The sequence below is a fragment of the Stegodyphus dumicola genome, chromosome X1, assembly GCF_044657685.1.
Source record: "Stegodyphus dumicola isolate Sdum_Otavi_A_Nest chromosome X1, ASM4465768v1".
Classification (NCBI taxonomy): domain Eukaryota; kingdom Metazoa; phylum Arthropoda; class Arachnida; order Araneae; family Eresidae; genus Stegodyphus; species Stegodyphus dumicola.
Genome location: NC_140780.1, coordinates 87,636,984 through 87,658,896, shown reverse-complemented (window position 1 = coordinate 87,658,896; position 21,913 = coordinate 87,636,984).

The following is a 21,913-nucleotide window of genomic DNA, read 5'->3' as shown; positions in this document are numbered from 1 at the left end:
GTAAAATATACTTATCAAAATAAACAGAAAAATTAAGACTGGCCAACGGATGAATTATTAGAAAATAGCACTAATTGATGTCACTATAGATGCATGTAAGTTAAAGTAATCAAAATATTAGAATACACTATGGTTAAACCTATATAAATTTCTCTGAAAATGTATTTATAAGTATTGCAAAATGATGGCACGTTAATATTGAGTTCTAATCTAAACATGTCAAATAAATGCTTGAGCCATCGAAGCTTTCTGAAAGTTCCAAAATTCAATATCGAAGTTAGGAAAGCAGTTAGAAGGTTGTCCAATTTACTCAAGAATCACTTATTTGAGAGTTAGTACATTTAATGTCATCAGTATCTGCTAACATATCAAGACTCGAATTACATGCTCGACATAATGTCTCTTACTGCCTTATTGAATCGAAGAGATCTGCCATAAAATGTGTCAAAGAGGTGTGCAAAGCAATTGAAATCGAGGTTTGTGAGTAAATGAAGGTAATGTAGTTTTCTACATTAGGAAGCTCATATATCTGTATCTGAATTTGGCATTTTATATCTTAAAGTTATTATTTTATTAATGCAAATATATTTCTGAATATATTTAAACAGCAAACATAATGTTTCAACATGGAATTCAAGGGAAAATTTTTCGTTTATCTGTTTATACACTGCATTATTACATTTCAGTACGTAACCAGAAAATTTAAACAGTTTTCTAGAATGAAAATCTCTTAAATTTTTGTTTTTAAATATAAATTATTTCATACAAATATTTTAAACATAAGTAAATAATCTTTAGTTTAATAAGTTTTTAAAATGATGTAAGGAACTGCATTTAAATATTATTAAGTTTTATCTCAAACCATGTGAGAAACCGATATAAAATTTTTCACGCAGCAAACTAAAAAAAAAAAAAAACAGATTTACGTTTATACTACAAGTTCTTCAATTATTTTACTTTAAAAAGCATTTAAAGGCATACTGTTATTTTAAAATAGCCAGCATCTCTTGATTGCCTTCTGAACTTTCTTTTTGTTTACCGATAAAAACATATTTCCAATGAAGTGTGGGAACTAACGCATCTGTGCCATGATAAACGTTTACAGTCTAAAAAGTATTGGTTATACTTCAATACGTGTATATTTCACAAGCAATAATCTCAGCAAGTCGAGGGCAGTTGCAGGATTTAAATTGGATAATGCAAAGGAAACCGTAAATAAAATAATAACCTAAACACATTTTAACATGCTAGCAATAGGTAACTTTATGTTTTATTGAAGGTTTTACTCTACTCTGTTAGTTCTAGAGGATATACACAAATAGTAAAAACAGGCTGCTTTAGTGATGAAATAAGCAAGTTCTGAATGTTGCATAGATGTCACTATGCTAAGATTATTTAACTCTCTCTTACAGAGCGGTGTTTAAGACACCCGGGTAACTGGGCGAACCCTTCCTCGAATCAAAAAATGCAAAGCTTCAAAATAGTATCTCAACTATCTTAAGCGTGGGTGTAATAAAATTATATATATAAATTTACACTAATGTTTCTGTTTTTCTTTCTAATAATATAAGAGGTATTACAATTAATACTAGAAAATGGATAAATGATAGGAAGCATCAAAAAGCTGTTAAGCTGATACAATGAGCAATAGTGAGCAAGTGCAAAAGATCATACCAGCAAGTGCAAAGGTAGAATAAAAATTTCATATAAAAATACACAAGCATACAAGTAGGGAAAAAGGAAACTAATAGTGTATTAATCTTCCAAAATAATTCTAAGATTGAAATAGCCATAGGCCATCTTACGTTTCGCACATCAGTATAATCGTAATTGTAAATTCGCAGTTCAGTGTTGTTAATATTTCTCATACAACAATGACAACGTTTAGCAGCAAGTCCGTCGAGCAGTCGGAAAGACCACAATTCAAATCTCGCAAGAACGCTGCTGATTCTTCAAGGCTTCAAAAGCCTCGAATGCCACTTGTAGAATGCTAGAATTCTAAAGCATTCTACAAGTGGCATTCAGACTAAAATATTGTGGACAACAATTCGACACCATCTGGATTAGTTCACAAGTTGCCCTTTAAATGGTTTAGAATATAAGACATTTTCTCCTTAATCACCGTATACATTCGCGATGTAATTGGAAGTCCGGCTATCAATCGGAACGTTCGGTAGTTGAGTTTTGAAAAAGGGCATTGCTGATTCTCCAGTTTCCTGCTCTGATAAATATTGAATGGCTCTTTAAAATAATTCTTCTAATGTATATTGCAAATGCGACAAGATTTTAAGGTAAAGGTCTCATAAGTCAGCTGAAGTTTAGCTAAAGCAGCACTTAAAACAATTTACTGTAACTTCAGACGTAAATGAATATGGGTCTATATGTGCTGGACCGATATGAGAATGGTTGCATTACAACAGTCCTTAAAAAGAATGCATTGTTATTTTATAGAGAGATAAATACTTATCGCTCTATAAAATAATAATGCATTATCAAATTAACTTTGAATAAAAGCAGACAAATCAGAAAAAAATTTAAAATATCATCTTGAAGAACACATTATCAAAACAATCAAGCAGGCTGCGACTCTGAGAGGGTATTAAATAGAATAAAGTGAGTTTATGATTCAAATATCTATCTTTTCAAAGTTCGTTATAAGTTAAATGGGAAAGCGAATGATAATTCTTAAAATTAATTAGAGATGCATTAAAAGTAAGTTATAAGCAAAGTAAACCAAAAGATTAGTTATAAGGGTTTTGCATACTTAAAACATTTCATATGTATTTAGAAAAATGGTTTTATCGGAAAAACATCCATTCACAATTATAGAAACATAATATATCATGTTCGTAAATTTTTGCATACCACTGGTGAAATATTGGCCATAACTTATGATAATTTTAGTGTTGTGTAGGACGTAACAATTCTGGCAATTTACCTGCGTCCAGTCATAGTAAAAATTTTCTCAATTTTAACATTTCTTTTTTATTCCTTATTGTTAACAAAACAATGAAACAATTCACAAAATAACTGTTAAGAAAATAGATTTCACATTTTCATGTGACCTTCGTCTTTTCTGCTTTTTAATCAGAATGATATTTTTTCATTTCGGATTTCTGACCCTGACGCTGCCTTAGGTGGAAATGCATATTGATTCAACGCATAATGTAACAAATTGGAAACTAAAAGAAAAGAAATGAGTTGTTAGTACTGACAAGAAAATTATTGCATAAGCTATAACTATAGTAATAATATTTATTTAAAATCTTTGTTGATGAATAAACTGAAGAACAGATGGCAACAGTACTGGGAAACAGATGCAACTGTCAGGAAATTATTAATTTCTTTAAAAAGTTTTTCATATTTCAATATGTGGCTCAGTCCACTTCACTCAGTATCTGATAGAATCCTTTATGAGTTACCTCTATTGATTCAGACTACGCAAAAATGACAAGTTTGGGTATACAGCGGCCAGGAGTCCGACTCCCACGAATTTGACTGCCAAGAGATTGCGAAATGCAGTCTTCGCAATCCATTTATAAACCACATTCACGCAAGGACAGCAAATACATTCCTCTACACCCAAACGTATACGCCACTGCATTGGCATCACTTACAACATATCTATCAGAACTGAATTAAAATAATTTCATTATACAGCGTGCTTATGAATTACTAAATTATTTAAATACTCTTCTACAGGGAATTAGGTGTAAATCTTATAAGTAGCATCATATCCTAATATTTTCTATTGCATTTTTCCTTGGATCAACTTGTGTTTTTTTTGTCTATCTGTTTGTAGGTTTCATATTTTATGTTTTCCATTTAGCGGAACTACGTTTTTATAATCATTTCATACTGTAGAGACATTAGATTATTTAGAAGAAGGAGACATGAAAAGTGTACAATATCCTTGCCGGGACACGAACAAAGAACCTCTCGAAAATGCGCCGAGTGTGCTGACCACTATACCACGAAGGCATGCTAAGAAGGCGGTATAAATAGCTCACAATATGTAACTCTTTCCTGTGCGTTCATAATATGCTTTTGTATATATTTAGTTCTTCGAAGGTCAGCCAATTCATTCCAGCGATTCAGAAATGTATATTCTTGCACATCACCTCAAAAATTAATGCCTCGAAATGTGTTTCATCGGTGAGGTCTGTGGGTGACCTGGAAAGGTAGAAATAAGAGTTAAATTATTTTGTTCCCCTGATTGTGAAAAGCAAATATTCTAAAAAACGTAATCATGAAGCTACTAAATATTGTTTTTTCCTTTATTTTTAGAAGCATTAAGTGATTTTATTAAGATAAAATACTCGAAAAAGTGAAATATTAATTACCTATTAACCTACAACTTGTGTAACACAAGTGTGACAACCCACCTTTATGTGATTCCAGTTTCCTTCCTATCTAACGAGAAATTCTACAAATCTAACAACATCGAAAATTGTTTATTTTAAAACAACGTCTTGTATACACAATTAAATTTAACAAAATTTGTCCACCGCTGGTTTTCGAGTTCTTAGAAAACCAAGGACTTAAATACGTACAACCCGGCAGCTCGGCCCCAACTGTCCAACGCTTTTAAGCTCAAGCTCAGCCATATTCAGAGGAATCGCGTTTCAGAAACAGACTGGCGTACAAGTTGACGATTTATGAGATGAACTGCTTTTCTGGTACGTTTTACCACAGTTCCCTCTCTCTAAATCACAAATCCATTAACTATTTAAACTCAAATTCATTTGAATTGTTGTGAAGAATGATGGAAGAATGAGAAGTTACATGAAAACGTTAACATAAAAACAAATTGCCTTATAAAACACCTTAAAAATTGCCTTAAATAAACATCATAAAATGTTCTAATTAAGCTAATCTTGCGATCTACTAATATATTTTATTTCCCGCATACAGTTAGACTATTCTCATAAACTGGGGTGACCGTTTTGAATTTTGGGATGGTTCCATCTGTCATCTCATTATTATTAAACTAATTTATTAATTCATGACTAAAGCATAGACTCTGCTACTTGAACTTAAATGTCAAAACGAAATATATAATCTTGAGTATATTCGCTGTTCTTGTTTTCCCAATATGACGCTGATATATAAATTATTAAAATTTGTTTGATAATTTCGATAAACAATAAGAATATACGTTTTCAATTTTAAAATGACAGGCATGAAATTGAAAATAAAAATAAAAGCTTTGTTGAGGCTCACAATGTTTAGAGTGCCAAAAGCTTATTAATATATGCTTGTGAATTGCAATTATTATTTCCATAAAAAATACCATGCAGTTTATTTATTGACATGACGATTCACATATAAAAAGATGAGAACCATACAGCATGCTGCCAGAGGCCTATTATGTAAAAGTGTGATTGAACAAACCAGTCAATTATATTTTCACAATTTACATGATACGTCTAACTAAGAAATACTGACTTAAAAAGCATCACGTTTTAAGGTATTTCTCTCACCTTCTTAGCATGCCTTCGTAGTGTAGTCGTCAGCATGCTGAGCGAGTATTCCAGAGGTCAGTGGTTCGATTCCCGCCGAGGGCATTACTGATTTTTCACATCTCTTACTTTCAAAAAATACCTAGTGCCTCTACGGTGGCGCCCGAACTAAAAGGTGGTGAATGATGATTCTTCGCCACCAGGGTTTGGCGTTTGGGTCCCTTAAAACCCCATTCGCCCTTTAAAAGGGGGGAGTATATAAGGTATTTCTCCCCCCCCGTCTTAACATGCCTTCGTAGTATGGTGGTCAGCACGCTCGATGCGAATTTGAGAGGTCGGTGGTTCCAGTCCCGACGAGGGCATTGCTCATTTTTTACATCTCCTCCTTTGAAATAACCTAATGTCTCTAAACTTGATAGATTAAAATTCACGCGGGCTTTGCAAATAATAATTCTGGCACCACCTTTGCGATTTGCCATTTAAATTATGTAGTGTTCGCAGAACGTATCAATTTATTCATTTGCATTTTCTGCTTTATTTACTATAAAATTTGAAAGAATATAAGACATTATTCCCGACATTTACGTACAATATAGAAAACTTTCGCAGTAAAATGCAAATATGCAAATAATATGTAAATAAAATAAAAAATGACTTTGTTTAACCCACTCACAAACAGTGTGGACAAACATTTTTAGCGTAAAATAGTAAACAGTCGTCCTTTCTGTGGCTAGATTATATAATTTTATATACTACTTGCACATTAGTTAATATCTTTTTCAAATAAATGTAGTCCTTATACTATATCTCAACTCAATAGCTTTTAATAAAATCTTAAAGATTATATTGTTACGGATTTCGTATTTAAATAGCTAATGTTAGTTGAATTATAAATTAAATTGTCTTATCCCCGTGCAGTGCAGCACGTGACGAATATTAAAGGAAAGCTAAGCCGGAAAGTAAAAATACAAGAGCACGTGCATTTAACATTTAATAAATAAATAAATAAATATCTCTTTTTAATTTCGAGAAAGTTCCAGAAAATTCTCGCGCGCGATTTAAAATCATATAAAAAGGAGGAAAACCTCTCAATTCGATTATTAATTAGTTTGTTGTCGTTTTAAGAGTTTGTTTTAGAAAACTTCTCTTATTGATTGTAGCGAATTCGCGAATTAGCTTTCTTTAGCTGTTTAGGATTAACTTCTGTTGAACGTTTGAGTAGTTGAAAGATAACTACTGTGAGATATTGTAATACTGAAAGAATATCTGAGGGAATTTAAGCATTTTTTTTTTTTGTGATAATAAAATTGTGTCCATTTTTCATCGGACTTGTGCATTCAATTCAAACGAGCCCCTACGCACGCAACAATATTATAAATTCTATTCCAGTATTATTATCAACTGTTCTATTTTTAATCAAATCTATAATCCTCACAAGCTTAAAGGATTTTTTCTTTATCGCTGCATTAAGATGGAACGGAAAAATCATTTAAGTAATTTCGTTCCATCATTTTCCAAAAAATCGAAACGGAAGTTCTTATTATTTATGTGTATATTAATTTATGAGCATGATCTCGGAAAACTGATTAATAGCGTTTCAACACGAAAACCTAGAACAAGTGAATAACAACCAACGGCTAATGATAGATGTTATCTTTTGTTTCGACATCCACAATATTTTTCACAGCCTGCTGTGTTTTTAGGAGCTCCTGGATACAAGGTTTTTTTTTTTTTTGCCTTATCTTCAAATAAAGTTAACATGAAATGACTTTATATCAGCCCCATTCTTATTATAATGCAATTCATTACTTTTAAAGTGAATAATGAGCATAAGATGCTTTCAATAAAAGTTCAAAACTAGTGCACGTGGCAGAAATTTTTTAATCTAGGAGGTATATCCTCAAGTACTTTTTTGATACCATAACATGCGTTACAAAGAAGAACAGATTAAAAATTAATTTAAATTTTTTAAATTTTAATTCTTTTATTAATTTTAATTTACTAAATTTTTTAGTAAAATGTTAAAGACGTTACCATTGTTTTATAGGTTATTTAAAATATGCAAACATTTTTCCCATGAGTTATTAATAAAAGGAAATTGGGGACTAAAATATGAATTTTATTTCACATAGATAAATCACATGTAACAATGATAAGATTATATTAAATTAATTTATTTAATGACATCCTATATTCCTTGAGTTTTGTAAAAAGGAAACGAAAATAGCACTAACGACCTAAACTTCAAAACTAAATAACTAGAGTAATTTATTGAGCCCACCAGCGGCCGAGCGGTAAAGACGCTGAACACTGGTAGTTCGGTCCGAGGTTCGAATCCCGCGAACGGGCTGGCTGCATGGGCGTTTTCGTGGTTTTCCCCATGTGTAACGTGTATACGAGCCAGTTTTCCTTAGAAAGTCCTCCACGACAGGCATCCCTACCCTTAGGCAGATAGCCCTAGTGTGCTTTGCCATAATTAAATACACCACACCTAGAATAATTTATTGTGCTTCAAATTACATTTAAATGTTTTAAATACAAAACGGACCTCAAATTACGCATTTAATGGCATAATTCCAGTCTTGTATTAACATAATTCCAGTTATTGAGTCTCATACAGTTCAGAAGCACTGCTTGAAAGATATCTTCAGATTTTATTTATACTGGCTAATATGTTATTTTCTTACTCTTATTCGTATAATGACTTTAATGTTAAACATTATTCATAATGGCTTTTATGATATATTTAAAAATATTAAACATTATTTTCTGACATTTTCACAAATAATGACTTTAACATTAAACACTTCATTAGAGCTTCTGTGATATATTTAAGGGCATTGAACAAACAGTATCATATGTGTACTGGGTGGTCATAACTAAAGTTTTCTAATGTAGAGACCATTCGATCAAGTTATAATGAATAAAAAAGAATGAAACCTGAAATATTGGTTATGACTGACATATCATCAAATTGCAGAACTGCCTATTTCTGAAAAACATAAATTTAAATACGAACATATAAAATGTGATATAAAGTCAGCAGAGAAAAACTGGTATCAAAAATTTTCAAGTTAAACAGAAAACAAAAATAATAAGAAGATGAATTCACCCTTCGCTGAAATGCAAGCTTTCCAGTGTTTTTCCATGTTGCGTTATTAAATTGCAAAGAGCTCTTCTTTTGAGAAAGTGGTAGTGTATTCCCAACATACAGGTGCTTTGAAAGCCCTGGAGTGTACTTGGTGCTGCAGTGATGCGTCGGTAGATTTTCGATCCGATTTCATTCCACAGAATATGTGGATCCTCCATCAGCTGGATTTCTTCGTCCTCAAGGCAATCGGTCACTAGTGTCGGGCTGTAAGAACGAGAGTTATCGCCTTTAAGTGAGAATTATTATTACCGATTGCACCCATAAATACTTCAAATAAGGTTTTGTTTGGTTTAATTATTTTAATACAAGAAAAGCAAAGGCCTATCTGCAAAAAGTGAGATAAGTCTTCCTGTAGCAATTTATAAGGGAAAATGGCTTGTTTTTCTCTCGTAACACATGTGAAAAAACTATAAAAACAGTGATTCTCAGTTTATTTTGTCCACTGCACTCCTTTTACCATTGCTAAAATATAATTGTTACCTTTCCAAAACTCGAAAATTACAGATATATTTATTCAGATTTAGATTACATTTTAACGTGTTTATAAATTAACACAAGCATTTCAGCATTTTGGTTATTTTGACAGCAACATAGTTAATAGGAAAAATATAGCATTTTAAATTTTTTAATAAAATAAATTATAATTTATTTTATTAAATTTATCTTTGTTAAAACATTAAAATTCTTCAAAAAAAGGTTTTATTTTTTATTTTACAGAATCCTATGGCAACACTCTCATTTACAACAGAAATCATTAATATTAATTTTATAAACTACACAATATATTTTCACTCTAGATATTCGTAAAATAAAATATTGTTTCTCATTTTTTAAATGAAATGTAAGTATATAAAGTGTGAAAAATTGAATAAATTAATTATATTGTTCGTCTTTGCAAATTACACAAATGATTAATTTAGCAATTCGCCCTATGCAAGGCCCACACACATTTATTACATCTTTCACAAGCATTTAAGTTTAAATTTTCCTATATTGGTTAATTTGTCATTGTTTACTCTTATTTGCATGAGGAAAATCTTTTAGATTTTCATGGGAGCAACAAGTTTCTTCTTCAAGGAAATGCAGTTTTCTGAGAAGCTGTTTGGCCACAACTAAAATTAAATCCATTCATTTATCACAGATATATCAAACATATTAAGTATCGCATATACTAGCGAACGTCGATTTGAAGACCTGACGAAAGTGTTTCGGGTCATTTCATCCGAAACAATTATTCCATATTTCGTTGCATTATAAAAACTCACAAGCTCGGGTGTTTTTTCCCATCCATGTGTTGTAACACTTTCATAGCTGGATGAAGTAAACTCACAAGAAAGACAACTTTTTCTCTCATATAAAGTGAGAAATATATGATCATACATGACAGTTTTACTAGAATATAATTCATCTTTCTCATGCTTGAATGAAACAGGGATCTCACATTTTCTTGTTCAGTTGTGTCAAAATAGCTAATTCATTCATTCTTCAAATTTCTTATTAAATTCAAGAAGGTCAAGAAATTGACCGTAGTAATATTTATGCCAGTGTTGTAAGGACTTTATCAACCGATGTAGGGCATGCTTTTTCAAAATACGGCATGCTCTTCAAACGTTTTAAATTTTCTCAATAAGGATGCCATTACATACTAATCATTTTCTTTTTGCATCAGATAAAAGTCAACATTTTATGCCGAATTTATCGGGTTGTAGTATGTATTAAATAAAGAGATATTTTATCCTTTGTAAAGTCTAATTGCTTATCAGTTTTAATATTCTCATTTGAATTTTAATAAAATGAACAATTCTCAGTAAAGGTATTCATATTAACCAGTTGTCGAATAATAGCTAACGTGTAAATAAAAATAAACTCAAACAAATGCGTAAAGATGCTGCTACACCAAGCCGTGTTTGCCCTCTAGTAAACAGGGAAGAAGAGCAGTTAAAATGATCGCTGGCCTTAATTTTAGATACATACAGTTGTATAAGAAAAAATAGTTATTTAAAACAGGCCAAATAAACTATTTTATCACATTAGTATAGATAAAAATAAGTCAAAAAATACCGATAGACTTGAAAAGAAAATTATAAAAAATATGAAACATTTAATTTCGTTTGCGGTCGAAACCTTTTTGACCACTTCCGTAATTCTAGTATTAAACAATAAAAAGAAAAAAAGTTGATAAATGCCAAAACTTGAATAAATGTACTTTTTGTATTCATCAACTAAGGCTACATACTTAAAAGCTAAATAAAACGTTTAACCTCATTGTTCCCTGAAACTGTGAAATTCCCCTCTAGTTCGCAATCCCTGCACAGAAAGTAATCATTTAGTCAGCCGGTTCGCCTGAGATAGAACTCAGAACTACCTATTCAGCAGTCTTTAACCCATCAGCCATTGGTGGAGCCACTTGACATAAGGATCATGAAACTCGTCTCTCTATATCATCTTTGAATTTTAATATTGCCAACTGATGCCTGCCCATGCCTTTGAACCGATACTTTTTAAGGAGTTTTCAGGCTTAATGTGTGTGTTTTGTTTCTTTCAGATTGTATTAAATCTGAAATATCTCTTCAAACAAAAGCAAGACTCATCAATAAAATGAACTCGGTACAACCACGTAGTACTCCGATCACGATTATCTCTGCAACCGGGTCCATTTCGCAACCTGAGTTGGTGTAGCACAAATAATGGGCTTCCTTTCTCACAACCTTCTTTTATGTAGCCTGGTCACTTGCAGTATACCTGGATAGTGCTGTTCCTGTGGCTGCATCGATACTCTCAGCCGATGTCAGTTCTGTTTTTCCTTTAGCAATTGCTCCCAAATAACGGATTTGGGACTCTATTATGGCACATTTTCAACTCTATCATGGTTGTTTGCATACATCATAAAACCGTTTCTAAATAAATAAATAAAGTGCTTTTAAACCGTTTCGAGATTCTTCAAGTGACGCCTTTTGCTATGTATAAGTCTTTACAGACTTCTGTCAGAGTACGTCCTGTGATCTCACTCGATTACGTTGACAATGCGTTACAGTTATCTAATTTTATTGGACTTTACTTAATGGAAATAACATAAATTCCGATTTATAATTATTCGCTTAGTACTAGTGTACGTTTCTGCACAAAGAGTGCACCGTCGGTACTAGAACCTATTGTGATTTAAACAGCATGTATTTAGACACGAAAGAATACCGTCAAGTAATTTTCAGAAACATTCTTCAAGTTGAATTATGGAAACGGCAGAAATTGACAACTGTATTCTGAGAATTCATTGTTTGAAAGAGATGGTGAAAGAGTTCATGGTAAAATCAACATTAAGAAAAATGCTGAGAAAATTTCAAGAAGTTGGAAATTTTGAAAACGGTTCTGAGAAGTGAACGATAAGCCATTCTGTAAAAATGTGATAACGAAGTGGATGTTACTGCGCCTGACATAGCTTCTTAGGCTCAGTATTCGAGTGCCACTACTTGAGGGAGGGTTGAGAAAGCTGAATACTGCTAATTCGATATGAGTTCAGCCCAGTTGTACGAGGTGGTTGTATATTTGTTTTCTCGGTGTGTAACGTGAATACGAGCCAGTTTTCCTTAGGAAGTCTTATATGAAGGCATCTATTCCCTTAGGCTGTTAGCACTCTTGTGTTTTGCCATATTCAAATAACCTAACCTAACCATCTCACTATTTAATAACAAATGCTTGAGCAAGTAGAACGCAAATTTTGCTTTTCCTTGCCTACGTTGCAAAATATTTTGCATTTGTATTGTTATCTCTATGAAATCCACAAAATACATCAACTAAAGTCCCAGATGCTCAAAACTTTGCAATCTTGCAGATGTTTATATTTTCGAGGGACCGGGTTTAACGAAATACGCTTCAAGAACATTTTGTAGTAACATAAGGTCCATTTTACGCTAGGAAGAACAGCAAACGTTTCAAATTCCTGCATATGGGGTACCTTGCGGCCCAGTGTAGTGCACCAAACGACGTTTCAATCTGATTATGTGATTGTGTAGTGAGGATTTACTGGAGATTTCATTTTGGCAGAATATTTCTTGGGGCGTAGATGTTTAACATCTAAACCTCCTATAAGGTATCGGAATAAAATAAATAAATATAATTTTCAGTTGCTTTCATAGCATGCGATTTTTTCTTTTCAGGTATGAGAATGTTTAAAGTCAACAGATTTCGTGGAAATAAATTTCTACCTCATGTTAATCAACAAGTAAGATACTTTAATGATGGACGTGAAAGATTTGCGATACTTGTGGGATTTCAAGTTTTCCAGAAGCTTAGCCTTTTCGCTTTTCAGACTTAAACCCGCATGTATTTTGGCTGTGGAAACTCCTGAAAGTTTCCATTTATCAAGGAAATACTCGAACTGTGTTCAAGCTGGAACCTAGCATACTAATGATTAACCAGGATCCTCTTTGTCGAACGACTATCGCTCTGTCCTTAATTCCAGAACATTAGAGTTGCACAGAGCGTATATATTGAACACATGTTGCAACGGAATTCACTGAAATACAGTCGTTTCTACTTTCAATAAACTTTTGTTGAAAAGCGCCAATGGGTGCCAAAGATATTAACTATATTTATTGTTTCGCATATATTTCTTTCTCATCATCTAAATACCCTATTTATCAAGTTTCATTAAAATACTTAACATATGTTCAATAGTACAGATTGCAAAAATCTCTTAAAGGGGAAACTTTAATTATAACCATCTTTTAACACAAAAATCAATTTTAACAAATGATTCCTGAGATTTATTAACTGAAAAGACAAAACGCACACTTCTACTAAATAAAATATAATTATTTTCTCTACTGAGGATTGTATGAGAAACTATTTAAATAAAGATGCCTTCCAGCTAAAGCATTATAATCAATACCGAAATAAATATATTATATTCAAATTTAAATAATGTATACATCACAATAAGATGGAAATTAAGGAAGGATCTTAAAAGTCTCCTGCCGTTAAATATGAATGGTATAATGAAGAAGGAAGCAAATTCTGTCATGGTGACAAGATGTCAATTTTGCTATGATATCTAATGATTATATACGTCAAATAAGAATGTCAGCCGGTTATTTTTGGTCAGGATATTTTATTATGTCAAAATAAATGAATGCGGAAGTCAAATTTCAAAGCCTAAATTAAGTAAATGATATACGGGGGCTCATATGAAAACATGTTTTTGTGACATGAATACTCGCAGTTTTCCCTAGAAAATCTTGATTCAAAGAGAAACACGTTTTAAAAGTTTTTGAAAGTATAAAATTTTGTTAAAAGACATAGAATTTCTGAAAACTTTATTTCTTAAGGAAGACACATCTTTGAAATATTTTGCGATAAACACAGAATGGGGAGTATATTATAAATATAAATAAAACAACTATTAACGCTTGATCGATGAGCTTATTTTTACACTCATAATTTGATTAATTACCATCAACGTTTTATAGGTGTGTGTTGAGAATACGGCAAAGAACACTAGGGCTATCTGCCTAAGGGGAGGGATGCCTTCGTGGAGGATTTTCTAAGGAAAACTGGCTCGTATATACGTTACACATGGGTAAAACCAAGAAAACGCCCATGCAGCCAACCCGTTTGTGGGATTCGAAACTCGGACCGAACTACCAGTGTTCAGCGATTTTACCGCTCGGCCGCTGGTGGGCTTTAAAGGTTAGGATTTTGATTAATATCCCTGAATAATGTTGAAATGTATTTTCTTCCTACTTTCCGCATGCCTACGAGGTGTAATTGGAAGCATACCCGACGCGTATTCGAGAACATACCCCGAACTTCTCGAATACGCTTCGGGGTTCGAGTCCTGGCGAGGGCAAGCAAATTTTTCACGTCTCCTGCTTCAAAATATTTAATGACCCTACAATGTATTGGCTACACACTGAGTGCTATTTCATAGGGCGTCCGAATTCATAGGGCATTTGCGTCCGAATTCAGAAGATGCAAAGTGTAACTGTATAGTACGTTTGGCACACTGAGGGTCTGTACACCTGAAAATTCGAAATTCTTATCAAAAGATTCTAAAAAGAAAAAAAGTGTGACAGATCCTCAGGTTTCATCACACAGTGTGCTGCCAAGAGAAATTACGATGGAACTGGGGAAGCAATTCTCTAATCGCAGGCTTTTGGCAGTAACAGATGTAGACTTAACTTGTCCATGTTTATTCATGAGGTCTTTCCGGTGCTATAACAGAAACGTAAGGCTAAATAAAAGAATCACGTTTACATTATCGCTAAAGCCTAATATTTGAAATGCATTTATACCTGAAAGATAAATGCTACGTGAAAATGAAACAATATATGCTTTCATAAACAAATGTTTTCATAAACAGTTGTTTAGTGCCCTTGTAATACTTAATGCGTTTATTTATTTGCAGCAGACTTTATAAGAATCCTTAATCAAATTATTTCTGATGTATAAAATTTTTGGTAGAGTCTATGTATAAGATTCTAACTAATTTGGAAGTCCAGATCTTAACTTGAACTGTGAAGTTTCTGTTTATTTCAACTCAAGAATAACACAAACAGATCATATACCTGGTGCGTATGAGGCCTCACCAATGCTTTTGGCGGCAACTGAAAATAGAAAACATAAAATTAAAACTAATCCCAAGTTGAATAAATCAGCCGAAGTTGCACAGAGATATTTAAATGCGAAGTCAACTCTTGGCTAATACCGACGTAGAATAACCGGCAATTAACATGCACGGAGGTAAAGTAGCAAGTTTTAATTATCGGAGAAGCAACGTGCCCGAAAGGCAGAACACCCTCTCAACAGGCTCTGTCTGAAGTAACTCAGCCATCGTCTTAAACAGTAGCTTCTACAAAATGGCAAAATGCGTGAACTAAAATCTCATTCTGGCAAGAAAGCGTGCATTGCAAACGAGAGTTTTTGAGGAAGGTTGAATCCAAAACAAAATGAACTGTTAATAGTAAGACTAAATATAACTTCACAATTGTAACAAGAACTGTAATTTCTGTTACTATCTAAGGAAGCTTTTAAACATTGTTTAGCGATAACACAATAAAGAGATAATAAATTTACTTTAAATTTTATTTTAACTATAATTTTAAATACACACGTATAGTTAAAATCATTATTTTAAGCAATTAGAAATTTATACCCTGAAATCTCATAGATCTCTTTTCCTAAAACAGCCTTATCTGACACAAGCAAATTTCGTAGTTTAAATAATCCTAAGGTTTACCATTACACTACCAAAAAATATTCTCGTTAAGTAAGGTATAAAGATAATTCAGTCATTCATTTAATGAACTACGTGTGAATGGTATGAACGATACGTATAAATTGGCTTGTTTGAGAATATGAAAATATTACGGTCACGTATGTTTGAATCTCATTTGTCAACACAATCAGTGTATCACGGCATCTTTCATACCTCCTCTCCTGCCTGCTCAACAGTTATTCTCTTATGCATTTTTATAAATTTTTAGGATTTAAAAAAATTATTGGAATTATATATTATACATTTATTATATATTCATGTATTTTGATACTTGCACTTGATTTACATATGCTCTCAACTTAAATGATATTGTAGATTAATTCGCAGCAATAATTAATCATTTATTTGTAATTCAATTTCATTTAAAATTTAATTAACTTTAAATTTGCTTTTACGAGTAGAGAATGTATGTTTAATGATATATATGTTAACCACTGGACTCATATATCTTCATAACTTCACAATAAAAGTGTATGAAACTCAGTTGTACAGAATTATAAGTATAATATATTTTTATTTACACAAATTTAAAATTCATTAAATTCGAATCTATCACATAATAAGCCCGTTCGAGGATAAACAATCAGTGAATTTCATATATATTCTTTAAAAATAGCTTAAGGCGAATACCCTAACTAGCATATTGTTTCTATTTTGCATTTGGCTTCTTTACTTGTTTTTCCCTCTACTTTTTACAGTTTCTTTTTAAAGGTACGATTTGGGAATTCGCATTTCTTTATCTGTTTGAAGAAGTATCTCTACAATTATCTGAACCGATTAAACCTTCCCCAAAATACAACTGAGATTAAAATAATCCATTTGAGATCTTCGCTTTTCGTAAAGCGTTAATTACTTCTTAAAAGTCCTCATAGTAATCCCTATAGAGAAAACCCTTTAATTCAAAATTGTTCTCTTAAAAAATGAATAAATAAATAAATGAAAAATAAAAAGAGTGTGCTATCTAAAAGTCAGTTTGCCTATTTAATACACTCTTTGTTAATTGAATCGCTCTGTAATGCTCTTTTAAAACTTTTGTTTATATGCTGGCTTATTTTTTTTTTTGCCTATGTTGTTCCTCAACAGCAAAGCTTCGAAAGTACTGAAAAGTGTAATTAAGAGATAAAATGTGAGACCTCTTCGAATGATTCAAACTTAATGAAAACGGGAATCCATCTTTGAAAGAGTCATTTGGTCTCTTAGGACTTGGGTCTTAGCAGCAAGAAAGTAAGGCGAGAATTAAACCGATTAAGAGAACACTGGAATGAGTCTTTGTGAATAACTCAATATAAGCAATGCAATGAGATATATATGTACAGAATGAAACTATAATATTTAAATATCCAATAATCAATCACATTTGAAACATCTAATAATATTACAGAAAGCAAATATTTTATCATCTTGAAATACTATTTTAGAAATAATTTACAGTTAGTTTTATTTTCTAAATATTATGTTAAAATTTGAGAAAATTAGTCATTCATCAGATTTTCAAGATTTTGAAAAATGAATCGCTTTTCAAATAGCTAACTAATTAACAAACAACATTTTGTGAAATTAAAGCATTATTGCTTTATTTGCGTTTGACTTAGCTCTGTTTATCAGAATAACGTTCTATGCGTCAAATTATAATTAAAAATGTTCAGTCTATTTTATCAGTATATTTTATATTGTACAGTAAAGAAGAGAGAGAACATTTTGAAATTTGCAACTAAAATTACTTTATACATTTAAAAGTTTGGTAGACATTGTGCTTTTCTTCACTATAAATTCTTTATTTGACCTTTTTCATTTTAAACTAAAATGTATATATTGTATAATAAAAAAATTATGTATAATTTTAAAATTTATTTCTTGAAGAAAATGGGAAATTTTGTGCTTTTTATTATTAAAATGATATAGAATTTCAGATTTTGCACCTGCTTTCTACCAAAAAAAGTTTAGATTGCAAAATAATTTCTATTGCAAAAGACTAGTTAAAAGAAAACCATTTTCTGCAATATTTACACTTAAAAAAAAAAAAAAAAAAAAAAAGATTGAATATTCAAAAATTTCACCTGGCTACTAGAAAAAGGCTACTTTCATTATTTAAGAAGCTATATGAATACTGATATGTGTTGAATAAAATAGTTGTCAGTTTTAACATTTCTAAGGAAAGGTTTGCTTTTGCAAAATCTTTTGATCAATTTTAACTTGATACCGAAGATTTTTTTATAAATTTATTTTCAAAAATTTACATACGTCGCCTTCTTTAACATAATTTTCGTAAAACTCTTCAGAATTTTAATTGATGAAACTCTGGTAATTGTTAATTGTGTTATGGTGGTTACCCTTTTTCATTTAATTAATGGAAAAAATTTTTTTCATTGACATTTTTTTCCCTACGACAGGGTGCGAAATGTGTTTAATTTTCTAATATTTTTTGTGACAGCTGTGATTTGAAAAGATTATCGTAGTCTAAAATTTAACTGCAGCAGTAGGTTTACGAAAAGACTTTCACGAAATTTTTAATTGAACACTTCAGCCTTTATGAAACATTTTGTATGGAGGTATAATAGAAGATATTTCCTAGCTGCCAAGCAAATTTCTAGTTTGGCTAAAGGTAGAAATGCGATACTGGGTTCATCTATGAGAAACTATGTGAATATACAATATTTAGTATAATTTTCTGTACTTTCGATTTTGTCTCTTCAGTATCTATAAATTATAAAGCTCTAATATTTGTATTACATTTTATCTTAAACTGCATCTGTGCTATAAGAAAACATTCAATATTATTCCACAGCCGCGTTCAAAATTAAAACTTCATTTATTAAAATTATTATAACTCAGATCCTAGCAAAATCCAGATCCACACAAAGGTATTATTAAAATCTTTTATACAAATAAAACAGCAATGCTTATTTCCTTATATAGTTTCTTGTCTCTTCAGAAGTCAGCAACTATTTTTCCAAAATATGTGATGCAATGAAATTTAGGCTTCAGTCACACAAGTAATGAGTTTTCAACGAAGTATTATCGTACAGGTTTGGGAATTGGGTGATCTGTTTGGCAGAATAGCATAAATTAGGTCAAGCAGTATACAAACTGCTATTCCATTGATTTACAGAAAACTGACATTAGCGTCAGAAATTTACAAGTTGCTGGTACATTGGATGATGATTGTATCAGTAAAGTGACACTTTCAGATAGAATGTCGACATTCCGGTAATGCAAAGACTAGTACTCACAGAATATTTACAAAGCTAAGAAACAGTCATTCAGATATAGGATTACAGAAGTGGTCACACATTTTATCAGTTACTCCGTTTTCTGGCTAAGTACAATTTATTTTTTAGGGTTGTCAAGTAGGATGCAATTATTTAAGAACTACCAAAGGAATGCATATAGCCTATTATATTTATCAATCAAGTAGTATTCTGCTTAAAAGCTTGTCTTACTGGTTTACTCTCTTGAAGGTATAACGAATCTCTTCTATAATACACATCAACGATGAAGAGAATTAAAGTTTAGCGTGATGATACGGGAAGGAATAATGTTATCATTCTCGTTCAAATCTGGAATATGTGCAAGATGTATGCAAAAGTATGACTTCATAGATTAGAAATACCAAACACTTCAGTTTTTATGCTATTTTCTGAATCGCGAAGATACTTTAATCTTTTATCGATCAGAATAAAGACCAGAATTTTCACATTCAACCAAATGCTTTTTGTTCCGTGGGTCAGATCAAATGGTTAAAATGTACTCCGAGCTTTATTCTAGTTGAACACGGTGACTGGGTTATATACTACATAATACTACCAGTGTTCCTGGACAACTATCAATAATATTTTTAAACGAATACTTATATCATGCAATGGGATCAAGGGATTCCAAAAGTACATTCTGTCTGTACTGTTTAATTCAAAGCTAACTAAGATATCGTGCGTAGGAAACGTGTTTTAATTATTTAGAGGGTGTCAGAAGCGCCGTCTGATAAAATAACAAGACTCCACAATGTTACTTTGTTATTGGATATTTTGCTTCTTCTGCGATTAATTAAACGTCCCAGATTTATAAAAAATTTCTTGTTTAGGAGTTATAGACTGGATAAGAGGGAAATAGTTTCACGGAGGATTTTCTAACGGAAACTAAAAACTAACTTATATTCACGTGGCACAAGGTCAAAAGCAAAAAAACGAAAGGATAAAAATGTGAGGAATATTTTCTTTCAAGAGTGCTTTCGTGGTGTAAGTGGTTACCACGTACAGCTAACCGACGGAAGGTTCGTGATTTGAATACCGGCCAGAGCCCGATTAGTTTTACAACATCTGCCTCAGCAAAACTTAAATCCCTCTTTAGTTTTGCACGAAATAAAATGTTGCGAGATTTGATTGGCTGGGTCCCTTGGCTATCCTCAATAAGGGATTATCGAACTCCGACTTGTATGTCGTGGTCCAAGTAGTTTGGTTAGCATGTCCAGGCGGCAACTGAAAGATCCATGGTTAGAATCCAGCGAAAGCATGGTTGATTTTTCCTTTTGTTTTGCCCAAAACGCTTAATGGTCTCTAGAATTTTCTAATCGAACTACTAATTCAGTAATTTTAACTACTGGGCTGTTAGTGGGAAATTTTAGAGGAAAAGAATAAATCATAAAATCATGAAAATTATTAAACCTTGCAGGCTACTTAATTAAGTATCAGATTTTCATATTTGGTGTATTTGGTGCATATATTTCATATGTCCCTATTGCATGGTGTAAGAGCAATGGTCTATAGATCCATTTATAAACTGACAGTTCTGCGTGATAGATTTAATGAAATAACAAAGAAGAAATCAGAAACATATTTACTGCCAATCTGACGAATACAGCGAAACCATGTGAGCAGGATCCTTGTCAACAAGATCGGTATGCTATAATCTCGAAAGGAAACAAGCAATAATTTACACCGTCGCCTGCCGATTGACCAGCTTCTCATCTACAAAATTTTTTACGAAAGAATTTCTCAGCTGGAAATCAATGAAAACGATTATTTCAGGAGCATTATATTAAAACCTTTGAATGTCTGAATATGGTGTTATGAATGATGTACTGAGAGTTATCAAAAGCTATAGTTTAAAGCTGAAACTAGACGAATAGAGAAAACTTGGACTTCAAGCATCAAGTATAGAATTTGTTATATCCATATGCGGCTATTATCTGCAACAAATGTGTAGTGATATTAATAATCTTATACTTAAATGACTGCATTTCGATGTTTGATCACAGATCAATTCACATGGGAGAATTTGTAACAAAATGTATATGTTTTTCCGTTTATTGGAGATATTTTCCATTATGCTGGCCCACCAACGGCCGAGCGGTAAAGTCGCTGAACACTGGTAGTTCGGTCCGAAGTTCGAATCCCGTGAACGCGCTGGCTGCATGGGTGTTTTCGTGATTTTCCCCATGTGTAACGTGCATACGAGCCAGTTTCCCTTAGAAAGACCTCCACGAAGGCATCCCTCCTATTAGGCAGATAGCCCTAGGCTTTGCCGTAATTAAATAACCTAACCATTATGCTGATTTCCCTAAATTAACAAAACATAAAATTCATTAAGGAGCATTCTAAAGCCTCTGGGCATAAACTAAATATATATGACAGTTAAAATATGATTGTTGCAATATTACTGCTGATAAGAAGCTTATGTTAGATATTAATCCTCCTCTGTCAATAACAACACTCTGTGAGATATGAAAAGTAAAAAAAGTAAACTTCTCACATAAAAAGTGTTTATCAGGGTACGAATTCTAAACGAATTTTCGAAAAATTACAAAATCAAACACTTGAGCATTTTAATAAGAAATAAAATGCAATTATCAAAATATATAACGAAAAGCACATTTTTTAGAATACCGCTGTTCTGCAAGAGATCATAAAGAAATGTATATGAAAGTAGCGCAAGATATATGCAATATTAAGTAATTTACTTTTTATATTTTACTATATTAACGTTTCTAATGAGCAAAGCCATAAAAATCTCAACTTTTACATTTCAAGTTAT